This window comes from Gossypium hirsutum, chromosome D13 (assembly GCF_007990345.1).
Source record: "Gossypium hirsutum isolate 1008001.06 chromosome D13, Gossypium_hirsutum_v2.1, whole genome shotgun sequence".
In the NCBI taxonomy this organism is placed as follows: domain Eukaryota; kingdom Viridiplantae; phylum Streptophyta; class Magnoliopsida; order Malvales; family Malvaceae; genus Gossypium; species Gossypium hirsutum.
Window position 1 is genome coordinate 21,244,648 of NC_053449.1, and position 10,715 is coordinate 21,255,362.

The window sequence follows — 10,715 nt, forward strand, 5'->3', positions numbered from 1 at the left end:
TGTAGACCTTGCCTCCCTCGGTTTTGGTTTTGGTTACCCATGTAATATACGGATTTGGGGTTTGATGGACATTCTTCAAACAAATGTCTTTCCCCACTATACACACAAGCTATATTCTCAAATTGGTTAGGTGGTTGGGATGCAAAACTGTTAGACCCATTAGTGGTAAGATTCTTAAGCATTGAGGATACTAAAGATACCTGAGATGCAAGTGAAGTAAGAGCTTCCACTTAATGTATTCTAGCGACTCGTCTTCCTGACGTTGCTCGATTGGTGGGCAATTGATAATTGTTGTTGGCAATCCTCTTAGTAATTTCGTAACCCTCATTATAAGACTTAGAAAAGAGAGCACTATTGGCAAAGGTGTCCACTACCATCCTTGTGTGAGCGTTGAGACCGTTATAAAATGTCTCAAGTTGAATGCCATGTGGGATTCCATGATGAGGGCACTTTCGAAATAACTCTTTTACCTTTCCCATGCCTCATACAGGGACTCATCATCCATTTGTTGGAAGGTAGTGATCTCATTCCTCAATTTGGCATTCTTGCTCGGCAGGAAATACTTTATGAGGAATCTCTCAGCTAACTCTTGCCATGTAGAAATAGAGTTTGGTGGCAATGAGTTCAACCAGGCACGAGCTCTATCTCCTACCGAATATGGGAATAGCTTCAGTCGTAATGCATCTTCGGGTACTCCGGCTAACTTGAAAGAATCGCTCAATTCCATAAATAGTCTTAAGTGAAGATGATGATCTTTAGTAGGCATTCCACTAAATTGGCCCATAGTCTGAAGCATCTGGAACATGACTAGCTTCAGCTCGAATTGTTGTGCCTTGATTTCGGGTCTTTAATACCCATATTAAGATTGTTAAATACTGGCACGGCATACTGTCATAAGGCTCTATCCCTATCATCAGTAATAAGTATCAGATTCTGAGCAAGGTTTGCTCTATTCCCTTGATTCATATTCTCAAAGTTTATATCTTCGGTACTTCTCCGGTTCACTTGTCTTCTTCGCTGTCGAAAGGTTCGTTCTATTTCAGGGTCCACAAGGGGTATGTCGATAATCTGGTCAATACTCATAAACACCTGAAATAATCACAGAAAGTTTAAGTAAGTAAAGTTTTAAACAGGAAAATAAATAAACCAAAATGTAAAAATAGATTCAAAAATAAGGGTTTTTTTAAAACAGTCCCCGACAATGGCGCCAAAAACATGGAACGACGAAAATGTACAAGTGTACACAATCGCAACAAGTAACAAAGTGACAAGTAAATATCGAGTTATCGTACCTACTGGGACTGTAAAAAGGAATATTTTTGAAATTAATGTGAAAACACTTTGGTGATGGAAACTATTTTGGTTTAGAGATGATTAAAAACTAAGGGTTAAAAACTAAGTAAAAAAATTAAAAAGAAAAAGGTTCTAATGCACGATTTCAAATAAGGTTTAATCAAGATGATATAATTGTGTTGGATTAAATACATTCCTTTAACCTAGAATTATTAAACATATGTTTATACTGCTACGAACAAATTCACGGCAACTTGGTAATTTGTTAACTACTGCTCATACATACTTATTAAATTAATCAATCTCTTGAACATTTTTCAATGTCAATCCAAACAATTAATGAATCTTCACAAGAATATAAAAGATCAAGTGAGGTAACAGAGTATTTCTACCTTGAAACAGTTTAATCACAATAATCTTGCAAGTTACGCAAGACATATGTATCGCCAGATACAATGCTAAATTAACTTCAGCTACCTTAGAAAAATAAACATGCACTGATTAAGTATTGTGTGGATTAATTCCAATTTCAATATGATTTAATATTTAATTCATTAGTTATCTAACAATCAATATTGCAACAATAACTTAGGCATGATTTTACTTAACCGATGCCTATAACAGCACAAACACAATTTCAATAACTCAAGCAGGTAAAATATAATCAACCCATCACGGATTAAATTCAAGCTAGAATGACTAAAATAACCATTTCAATACCATAAATATTCATAAAAATGTTTTTCAAAACAACAACCAAATTTAAAGAGATAGGGAACAAAAAGAAATCTGGTGTTTCTCCGTGGCTTGACTGATTTTTCCATTCTTCATTCTCTGTTGTCCTCGGCTATCAAGGTGGCTTATGACCACTTTAATTACTACTTAAAAATGGCTGCTGAGGACCTCTTTCCCTAGAAAAGAAATCGACACTTGAACAAAAGGGAAAATGGGAAGGAAAAGTTGAGAGAAAGTGAGAGAGGAGAAGAGAGAATGAGAGTGTGAGGGATGAGTTGAATAATCAGCAAGGGGTGGTTTTTATAGCTGATTGTGGCTGCTAAAAATAGAAAATTTCATCAGCCAAAGAGACCCCCCTTGGCTAGCCACACACATGGCAAAGTTGAGAGATTCAACTTTGCTAAAAATAGCCTGGGGCAAATCCATAAAGCCACATTTTTTGGAGGGGTTTGAATGCAAGGTTGAAAGTTCTTCAAGGGCTTCTTTGCAAGCTTATTTAGTTAGCTAAAATTTTGATTTGGGTCAGCATATGGACGATTCTGGGCAGCCCAATTTGTGGCTGGTTCGGTTCACTAGATTCGGTTCAACCAATGCGATTCAACTGGACCCTTTTTTTCCATAATAAATTAATAATAATTTATTTAGCCCAAGTTAAATTGGGATTAAATTAAAATTAATTATATTATGAATTAACACACATTTTTGGACCATCTTAGGCTAGAAATAAATTTTCCTCGATGCTTCAAATTGCTTATCAGTTTTATTGTTTGAGCATTGTTTACCGAGCCAATTTTCACCCTTTGTGTGAATCTGTCGAAAATAGTCTAAATTAATCAAAATTAACTATAGAATTAATCTAAATTCATCATGTTAATATTTTTAACATAATTTAATTATTTTATAATATTTAATTATTTTTTGACAAGAATTTAACTGAAATAGCATGATTTTAAGTCAAAAATGACATGTAAAAACACATAAATTTTTGTGTTTCCAAGCACTCAGTCCTCGTCACTCTCAACCAGCTAGACGTGTACCAGGTAAATCCACCTAAAAAAGAGGGAGAAAAGTGTGTGCTGAGAGAGGGGACCTACCCTATAAAAGAGGGAAAAAAGGAGAATTCTAGACATAGAGGATTTACACGAGAATTGAAGAGCGATTTGTCTTCTGCAACAAACTGATGTGAAACAATCTGGAGAAAAGAAGAGAAGGTAGTAGCTAAAGCAAATAGCAAAGACGCAAGGAGGGGAACGAAGCATTCAACCTTAGGCCTTGCACCATATCAAAACAGTACAGTTGGGAGCTTATTTGGTGAAAGCTTTCTGAAGTTCTTCTTTTATTATCTTGATTAATTTCTGTGGATTTTTAATTGTTAAATGACGTTAAATGATACATTTCTTTTAGATGTTGATTTCAAACCCAAGAGCTAATCTCATCAGGTTGGAATTACTTGATGAATATTTATTTCCATTAATGATCAAGTAATATCTTGACTGGATATAATGTTTCATTTGATTTGCATTATTTTGAATTCATGCCTGCAATCTCTAGACATAGATGGATGTATGGTATGTTCACAAACTTGATTTAATTATGAAAAGGTTAGATTAGTTGGATTGTAATCGAATGATAGAAGCGAGTACTCAATAGAATATTCGTAGCACTCTAGACATAGAGATGCACTCTGTACAAAGTAAGGAAGAAACAATTTTGGGTATCATCCTAGAAGCTTGTAGGCATACAGAGCCTTATGAATGGTAGCTTAAAGTCTGACTCTCAAAAGAAGCAAACTATTGTAGTTATATTCTGAATAGTAGACTAGTACTTTGCCATGGCATTATTGCTATAAGGGAGTAATCGGGGTAATTCCAACCTCACCATTCAATTTTCAACTTTGTCTCGTTACACTGCCACATCATTTTAAATTAGTATCTGATTTTAATATTGCTTACGTGATTATCCTTTACAAAATTTGTTATTATGTTTTCTTTTGGCATAGCCTAATTCATATAATTCATAGTGATAACTTAACCAAATTAATCATAATCGATCCATGTGGAGATGATCTTACTTACTACTTTATTACTTGATTAGACGTGTATACTTGCACATTCGCATATTATTTCAAACGCGACAAGTTTTTGGCGCCGTTGCTGAGGATCAACATTTGCTGAACTTTGGTTTGTTATTACTAATTTAATTTTGTTAGTTTTATTTTATTAAGTTGTTTTTTACTCTTTTTTAGGTTTGTTGCTGTGAGAAAAGAATTGCGAGAGATGGGTAGGATTGGAAATGATCCAGATAAAGAAGATCCATTACGTCTGAATGGTAGGGACGCTGATATTCCTCGTGTGATAGATGATAGAGACAGACCCATTAGAGAACATGTAGTGCCTATTTTGGATTATTTGAATCTAGGGATTATCAGGCCAGAAATTCAAGCTCAACATTTTGAGTTGAAACTAGTGATGTTTCAAGTGCTACAAATAGTTGGAGAGTTTAGTGGATTATCTACTGAAGATCCACAACTGTACTTACGAGTCTTTTTAGAGGTTTGTGGTTTATTCAGGCAACAGGGTGTTCTTGAAGATGCCTTAAGACTCAAGTTATTTCCTTATCCATTGCGAGATTATGCTAGATCATGGTTAAACGCTTTGCCATTAGGAACGATGGCATATTGGAATGAACTTTGCCAAAGGTTTTTGTTCTGATACAACCTTCCAAACATGAATGCCAAGTTTAAGAATGTTATTACATCTTTTCAACAATTTGAGGATGAGACGTTGTATGAAGCTTGGGAGAGATTTAAAGAATTACGTAGAAAATGCCCGATGCATGGTTTCCAACATTGGACATGGATGGAAATGTTTTACAATGGATTGAACACACATACAAGGATGGTAGTTGATGCATCTACCAATGGAAGTTTGCTAGATAAACCATACAATGAGGCATATGAAATTTTAGAAAGGATAGCTAAAAATGATTATCAATATCCGACTACAAGAGTGGGTACAGGCTGAAGAGCTGCTAGAGCAATCGAGCTTGATGCTCTCACCTCATTAACAGCTCAAGTATCATCCTTAGCTAATATGATTAAAACATTGAATAAACCAGCTCTAGTGTAGAAAATGAAAGTAGCTGAGCTAACATGTGTTTATTATTGAGAAGATCATGTTTTTGATGAATGCCCATCGAACCCAGCCTTAGTATATTACATGGGAAATTTCAATTGGAACAATAATCCATATTCCAATACATATAATCCAGGGTGGAAACAACATCCCAAATTCAACTGGAGTAATTAAGGATTGGGAAATTCCAGTAGTGTTGCTCGACAGAATGTCATAATTGCACCACCTGGATATAATCAGCCCATGCCACTACAAAATGTTCAAAAAAGTTCAGAATCATCTTCTTCACTGATGGAAGCTCTATTGAAGAAAATATGGCCAAGAACGATACTGTAATATAGAGTCAAGCTGCATCATTAAGAGCTTTGGAAAATCAAGTAGGGCAGAGTGCCAATGCATTAAATTCAAGACCACAAGGAGCATTGTCAAGTGATACTAAAAATTCAAGATCTCAAGGGAATGAGCATTGTACGACCATTACACTTAGAAGTTGTACTCAACTACCTGGAGTTATTAACGATGCTGCTATTAAAAAGAATAGCATAGATTTCACACATAAGGCGAATTCAAAACCATTCATGGAGGAATCTACGAATGAGAAGGTGAAACAAAACAATGTTAAAATAGAATCAACACGTGTTGCTAATAAGAATGCCATGACAAAGCAATCTCAACAAGTTGAAGGAAGGCCACCGCCACTTTTTCCTCAACGGTTCCAGAATTCTAAGCAAGATTTTTAATTTAAACAATTTTTGGATGTCCTAAAGCAACTTCATATCAACATATAGTTGGTGGAAGTATTGGAGAAAATGCCAAATTATGTTAAGTTCATGAAGGATATCTTGTCAAAGAAGTGACGATTATGGGAATTTGAAAATTGTTTCTCTTACTAAAGGGTGCATAGAAATGTTGATGAACGAATTGCCTCCAAAGTTGAAGGACCCAGGGAGTTTTACTATCCCTTGTTTAATTGGAAATCATTATTTTAGCAAGACATTATGTGATTTAGGTGTAAGCATAAATTTAATACCTATGTCTATTTTCAGGAAGCTAGGAATTGGGAAGGCAAGACCCACCACAGTCACGCTGTAGCTAGCAGATTGCTTGTATGCATACCCGAGAGGTAAGGTTAAAGATCTGTTGGTAAGAATTAATAAATTTTTTTCCAGTAGATTTTATTATTTTGGAGTGTGAAGCTGATAAAGAGGTACCAATTATTCTTGGTAGACCTTTTCTAGTAACAGGTTGTACACTTATTGATGTGCAGAAGGGTGAGCTAACATTGAAGGTCGATGATAAACAAAAAAATTTTAATGTTTTTGATGCCATGACGTTTGGAGACAGAAATGAAGAATATCATGCCATTGGATTTATTGACTCAACAGAAGAGAAAGAATTTACAAAGTTTTGTCACAACAATTCTAATGATGATGGAGTTCCATTTCAGCTGATTGAAGCATAAATGAATGGTGAATTTGGTGAACTTATGCAGACTAAGCAGCTTGAATGTCGACAAAGGAGGAGTTTTGAATCTTTAGATTTATCAAATCGTTGTTTCAAGCCTCCTAGACCTTTCATAGAGGACTCTCCTACTTTGGAGTTAAAGCCTTTGCCATTACACTTAAAGTATGCCTTCTTGGTAGTCAATAATAATTTATTGGTAGTCATATTTATAGAATTGACACTTGATCAGTTGAAGAAGTTTTTATAAATTTTGAAGAAATATAAGAAAGCATTGAGGTAGAAAATTGTCTATATAAAGGAAACCAGCCCTGTTATTCGCATGCATAAGATTCTACTAGAGGATTTCCATGGCAAGTCTATTGAGCAATAGAGAAGACTGAACCCTATTATGAAGAAAGTCGTAAAAAAATATTTTTAAATGGCTTGATGTTGGAATAATATACCCTATTTCAAATAGTTTGTGGTTAAGCCCTATTCAATGTGTACCAAATAAAGGAGGTGTCACTGTAGTTAGCAATGACAACAATGAACTCATCGCAACTCGTACTATCATGGGATGAAGAGTATGCATGGACTATCGTAAGCTTAAGAAAGCAACTCAAAAGGAACATTTCCCTTTGTTGTTCATCGATCAAATGTTAGATAGATTAGCGGGGAAAGCCTTCTACTGCTTCTTGGATGGTTATTCAGGGTACAACCAGATTGACATAGGTCCTACTAATTAAGAAAAGACCACTTTCACATGTTCTACTAATTAAGAACCTTTGCTTTCAATTGAATTCCATTTGGGTTCTGTAATGCCCTAGCAACATTTCAGCAATGTATGATGGCAATATTTTTGGATATGGTGGAGAAATTCTCAGAAGTGTTCATAGATTACTTCTCAATGTTTGGTGATACTTTTGAAGGTTATTTGAAAAAGTTAGAGCTAGTTCTTTGTTGTTGTGAAGAAACAAACCTTATTCTAAAATTTGTTCTGAATTGAGAGAAATGTCATTTCATGGTATATGGAGGCATTGTTCTGGGTCATAAAATTTCACAGCAAGGGCTTGCCGTAGACAAAACAAAGATTGTGGTTATTGACAAATTGCCACCACCTACTACGGTTAAGGTATTTGAAGTTTCCTTGGCCATGTAGGATTTTATCGACGCTGGATTTTTTTAAAATATCCAAACCCCTGCATGCATTGTTAGAGCGTAATAGATCTTTCAAATTTGATGAGTCTTGTTTACAAGCATTTGAAGAATTAAAAAAGCAACTAGTGCAAGCCCCGACTGTCATAGCACCAAACTGGACATTACCTTTTGAACTTATGTGCGAAGCCAGTGATTTTGCTGTAGGAGCAATGCTTAGGCAAAGGGAGGATAAAATGTTTCATGCCATTTATTATGCAAGAAGAACCATGACAGATGCGCAACTGAATTACACGACTACTGAAAAGGAGCTATTAGCTGTGGTATTTGCATTTGACAAATTCATATCTTATTTAGTTGGTACCAAAGTTACAGTTTGTACGGACCATTCTGCAATTAAGTATTTGGTGACCAAGAAAGATGCCAAGCCAAGGTTAATTTGATGGATCTTACTACTATAAGAATTTGATCTTGAAATTTGAGATAATAAGGGAACTAAGAATCAAGTGACTAATCACCTGTCGAGACTTGATGTAATATCCCTAAATTGGGTCTAGTAATTTCGAGTGTATTTTCGAGTTTTTTGAAATTTTTAATTTAATTTAGGAGGTTAATTTCATCTAAAATCAATTTAACAATAATCTAGAAAATTAAAAAAATATTTTTGTAAAACTAATTTTAATGATTTTAAATAATTATTAGTAAAAATAATCAATTTCAGTTGAAAAATAATTTTACAATAATTTTTATTGGGGTTAATTTGAGTAAAATTTAAATATTAATTAAATACGATTTAATTGTAAAACAAGGAAAATTTTAGAGTATTTATATGGAAAATAAACCTTAAAATTTAGAATGTTGAAGGGAAAAGATTAAATGGTAAAGTGAGGGAAATGTGAGAGTGACCATTAGACAAGTTTACCAATTTTTAAATTTCTAGTGGGTGGTTTCAGTTTTAAAAATAATGTCTCTAGCCCACTTTTCACACATTTGACACATTTTACATCAGATTATAGAGCTTCAAATTTTACATCATTTTAGAGAGCTTTAAATTTTACATCAAGATTTTCAATCAATGAATTTAGAGCGAATCAAAGGTAATTTTCAATTCTAAACTTGTTTTTATGTTGATTAGAAACATTTATACATTATTTGAGAGTCAATTAAAAGAGTTTTATAAATGTCATCTTTTTTCAAGAACACATGGTTCTTTAATGGTGGATCTTGAATTTTGAGAGGAAATCCACAAATCAACGGATGTTCCAACTCAAAATGGATATATTAAAAGGTTTTTGATCTTATTTATCAAGATTAAACATGATTTGTGAGCCAATTTAAAGAAATCTTAATTTCATCATCTTCATGAATTGATTTTCCAGAATTTTGTGAAATTGATTTCAAGATGAAATTGATGCTTAGTATAAGTGTATTTTGTATAGTATTGATGATTGAAAGTGTTTAGGAGGGCTGGAGAGATCGATTTTGTGAGGAATCGAGTTTTTGACTTAATGTTACAAATTCGGTAAAGTATCTTTGTGAGAGGATTTCGATTAGTATAGTTAATTAAAATTCGTGTTTATTATAGCATTGGAAAGGTTGTAAAGTCTACTTTATCTCTTTTGAAGCTTTGAATCTTGAAGAGAATCGAGCTAATCAAAATTGAAGCTTGGATTTGCTTGGTTGATCACTTGTTTATGGTAGAATAAATTGTATGGTGAGTATTTCTAAGGGAGATTTGGTAAATTAACCCTCATTTATGTTTAATTAGTAGCTTATTTAATGATTTCAATTGATTAATTATGGTTGAATGGTTGATTTTTGTAAGATTGATATTATATGTACAATAGTTGATTTTTTTATTGAATAATGGTAAGTAAGCATTTATATGGTTTAGTGTAATTTAATTAGGTTAATTATATTGATGATTAAAGCATGTTTATTGGATTTTTTCATCATGAGACATTGGTGCTACAACTGGCAATTGAACATTGGAAAATGGCAAATGAAGTGCTTGATTTAATTTGATCTTAAATGGCTATGTTACATGTTCCACATAAGCATTTTGTCACATTAGATTGAGAACAATAATGAATGATTTATATGCTATGTTTGATTGAACATATTGGCAACATACATAGTGGATCCATTGAATATAGTTGGCATGCCATAGGATTTGTGAGTACTCACCTTTATTTGTGACATTGTGAGCATATGGCTCTAGGTGAGCTGACTTGTTTGGAGTAGATAAGGGAGTGTGAAGCATGAGTCTCCACTCATTGGGTTATTGAAACGGTATAAGGGAGCGTGTGCTTCGACCCGCTCAACTCGGTGGAATGTATTTCATATTTGTGGGAGTTCGGAGATCCTTTTATCGGATGTATGATTACCCAATTAAGCCATCAGAAGTGTATGCCAATATATTTATGTGTGATTATTATTATATCATTCGATATTTGTGAACCATGAATAATTAATTCATGATATTGATAAAGCATATGGAAATTAAATTGACATGTTTCATTACTATGACTAATAATTGGTGACTGATTGGATGTGATTTAAGCATGATCTGGATGTTCATTTACAATTTGTTTTCATTAACATTCACTGATCTTTTTAAAGCTCACACCCTTACAATTCGTGTAGATAACCATCAAGCTTGAAAAGTTGAGGAGTCGAGCAAGAGAGTTCTAAGAGATTTAGGCTTGGTAGAGACTTTATTACAAGTTTTAAAGACTATAATCGGGCATTATGGAACTCTGGGGAATTAGTTTAATTTTGGTTGTAATTGGACTTTGGACATTGGACATTTTATTTCGGATGGTTTTATAATAATTTTGAGGCTTGTTTGAATTTAATTATTGAATGACTTAGGCTTTTTTGTTGCTTGGTAACACGGTGATTGATAACATGGCGTGTGAGGCCTGAAATTTATAGTAATGATTGTTTAAATGA

General features: G+C 33.8%; 2 non-coding genes across 2 annotated transcripts; one reads left to right on the forward strand and one right to left on the reverse strand.

Moving 5' to 3' along the window:
* The first annotated feature begins 432 nt into the window (after positions 1-432).
* LOC121226046 (small nucleolar RNA R71) lies at positions 433-538 on the forward strand. The gene has a single exon (XR_005923943.1). It is a non-coding gene; the product is annotated as a small nucleolar RNA R71 (small nucleolar RNA).
* Positions 539-4,763: 4,225 nt separating this feature from the next.
* Positions 4,764-4,870, reverse strand: LOC121225962 (small nucleolar RNA R71). Its single transcript, XR_005923865.1, has one exon. It is a non-coding gene; the product is annotated as a small nucleolar RNA R71 (small nucleolar RNA).
* Positions 4,871-10,715: the final 5,845 nt, after the last annotated feature.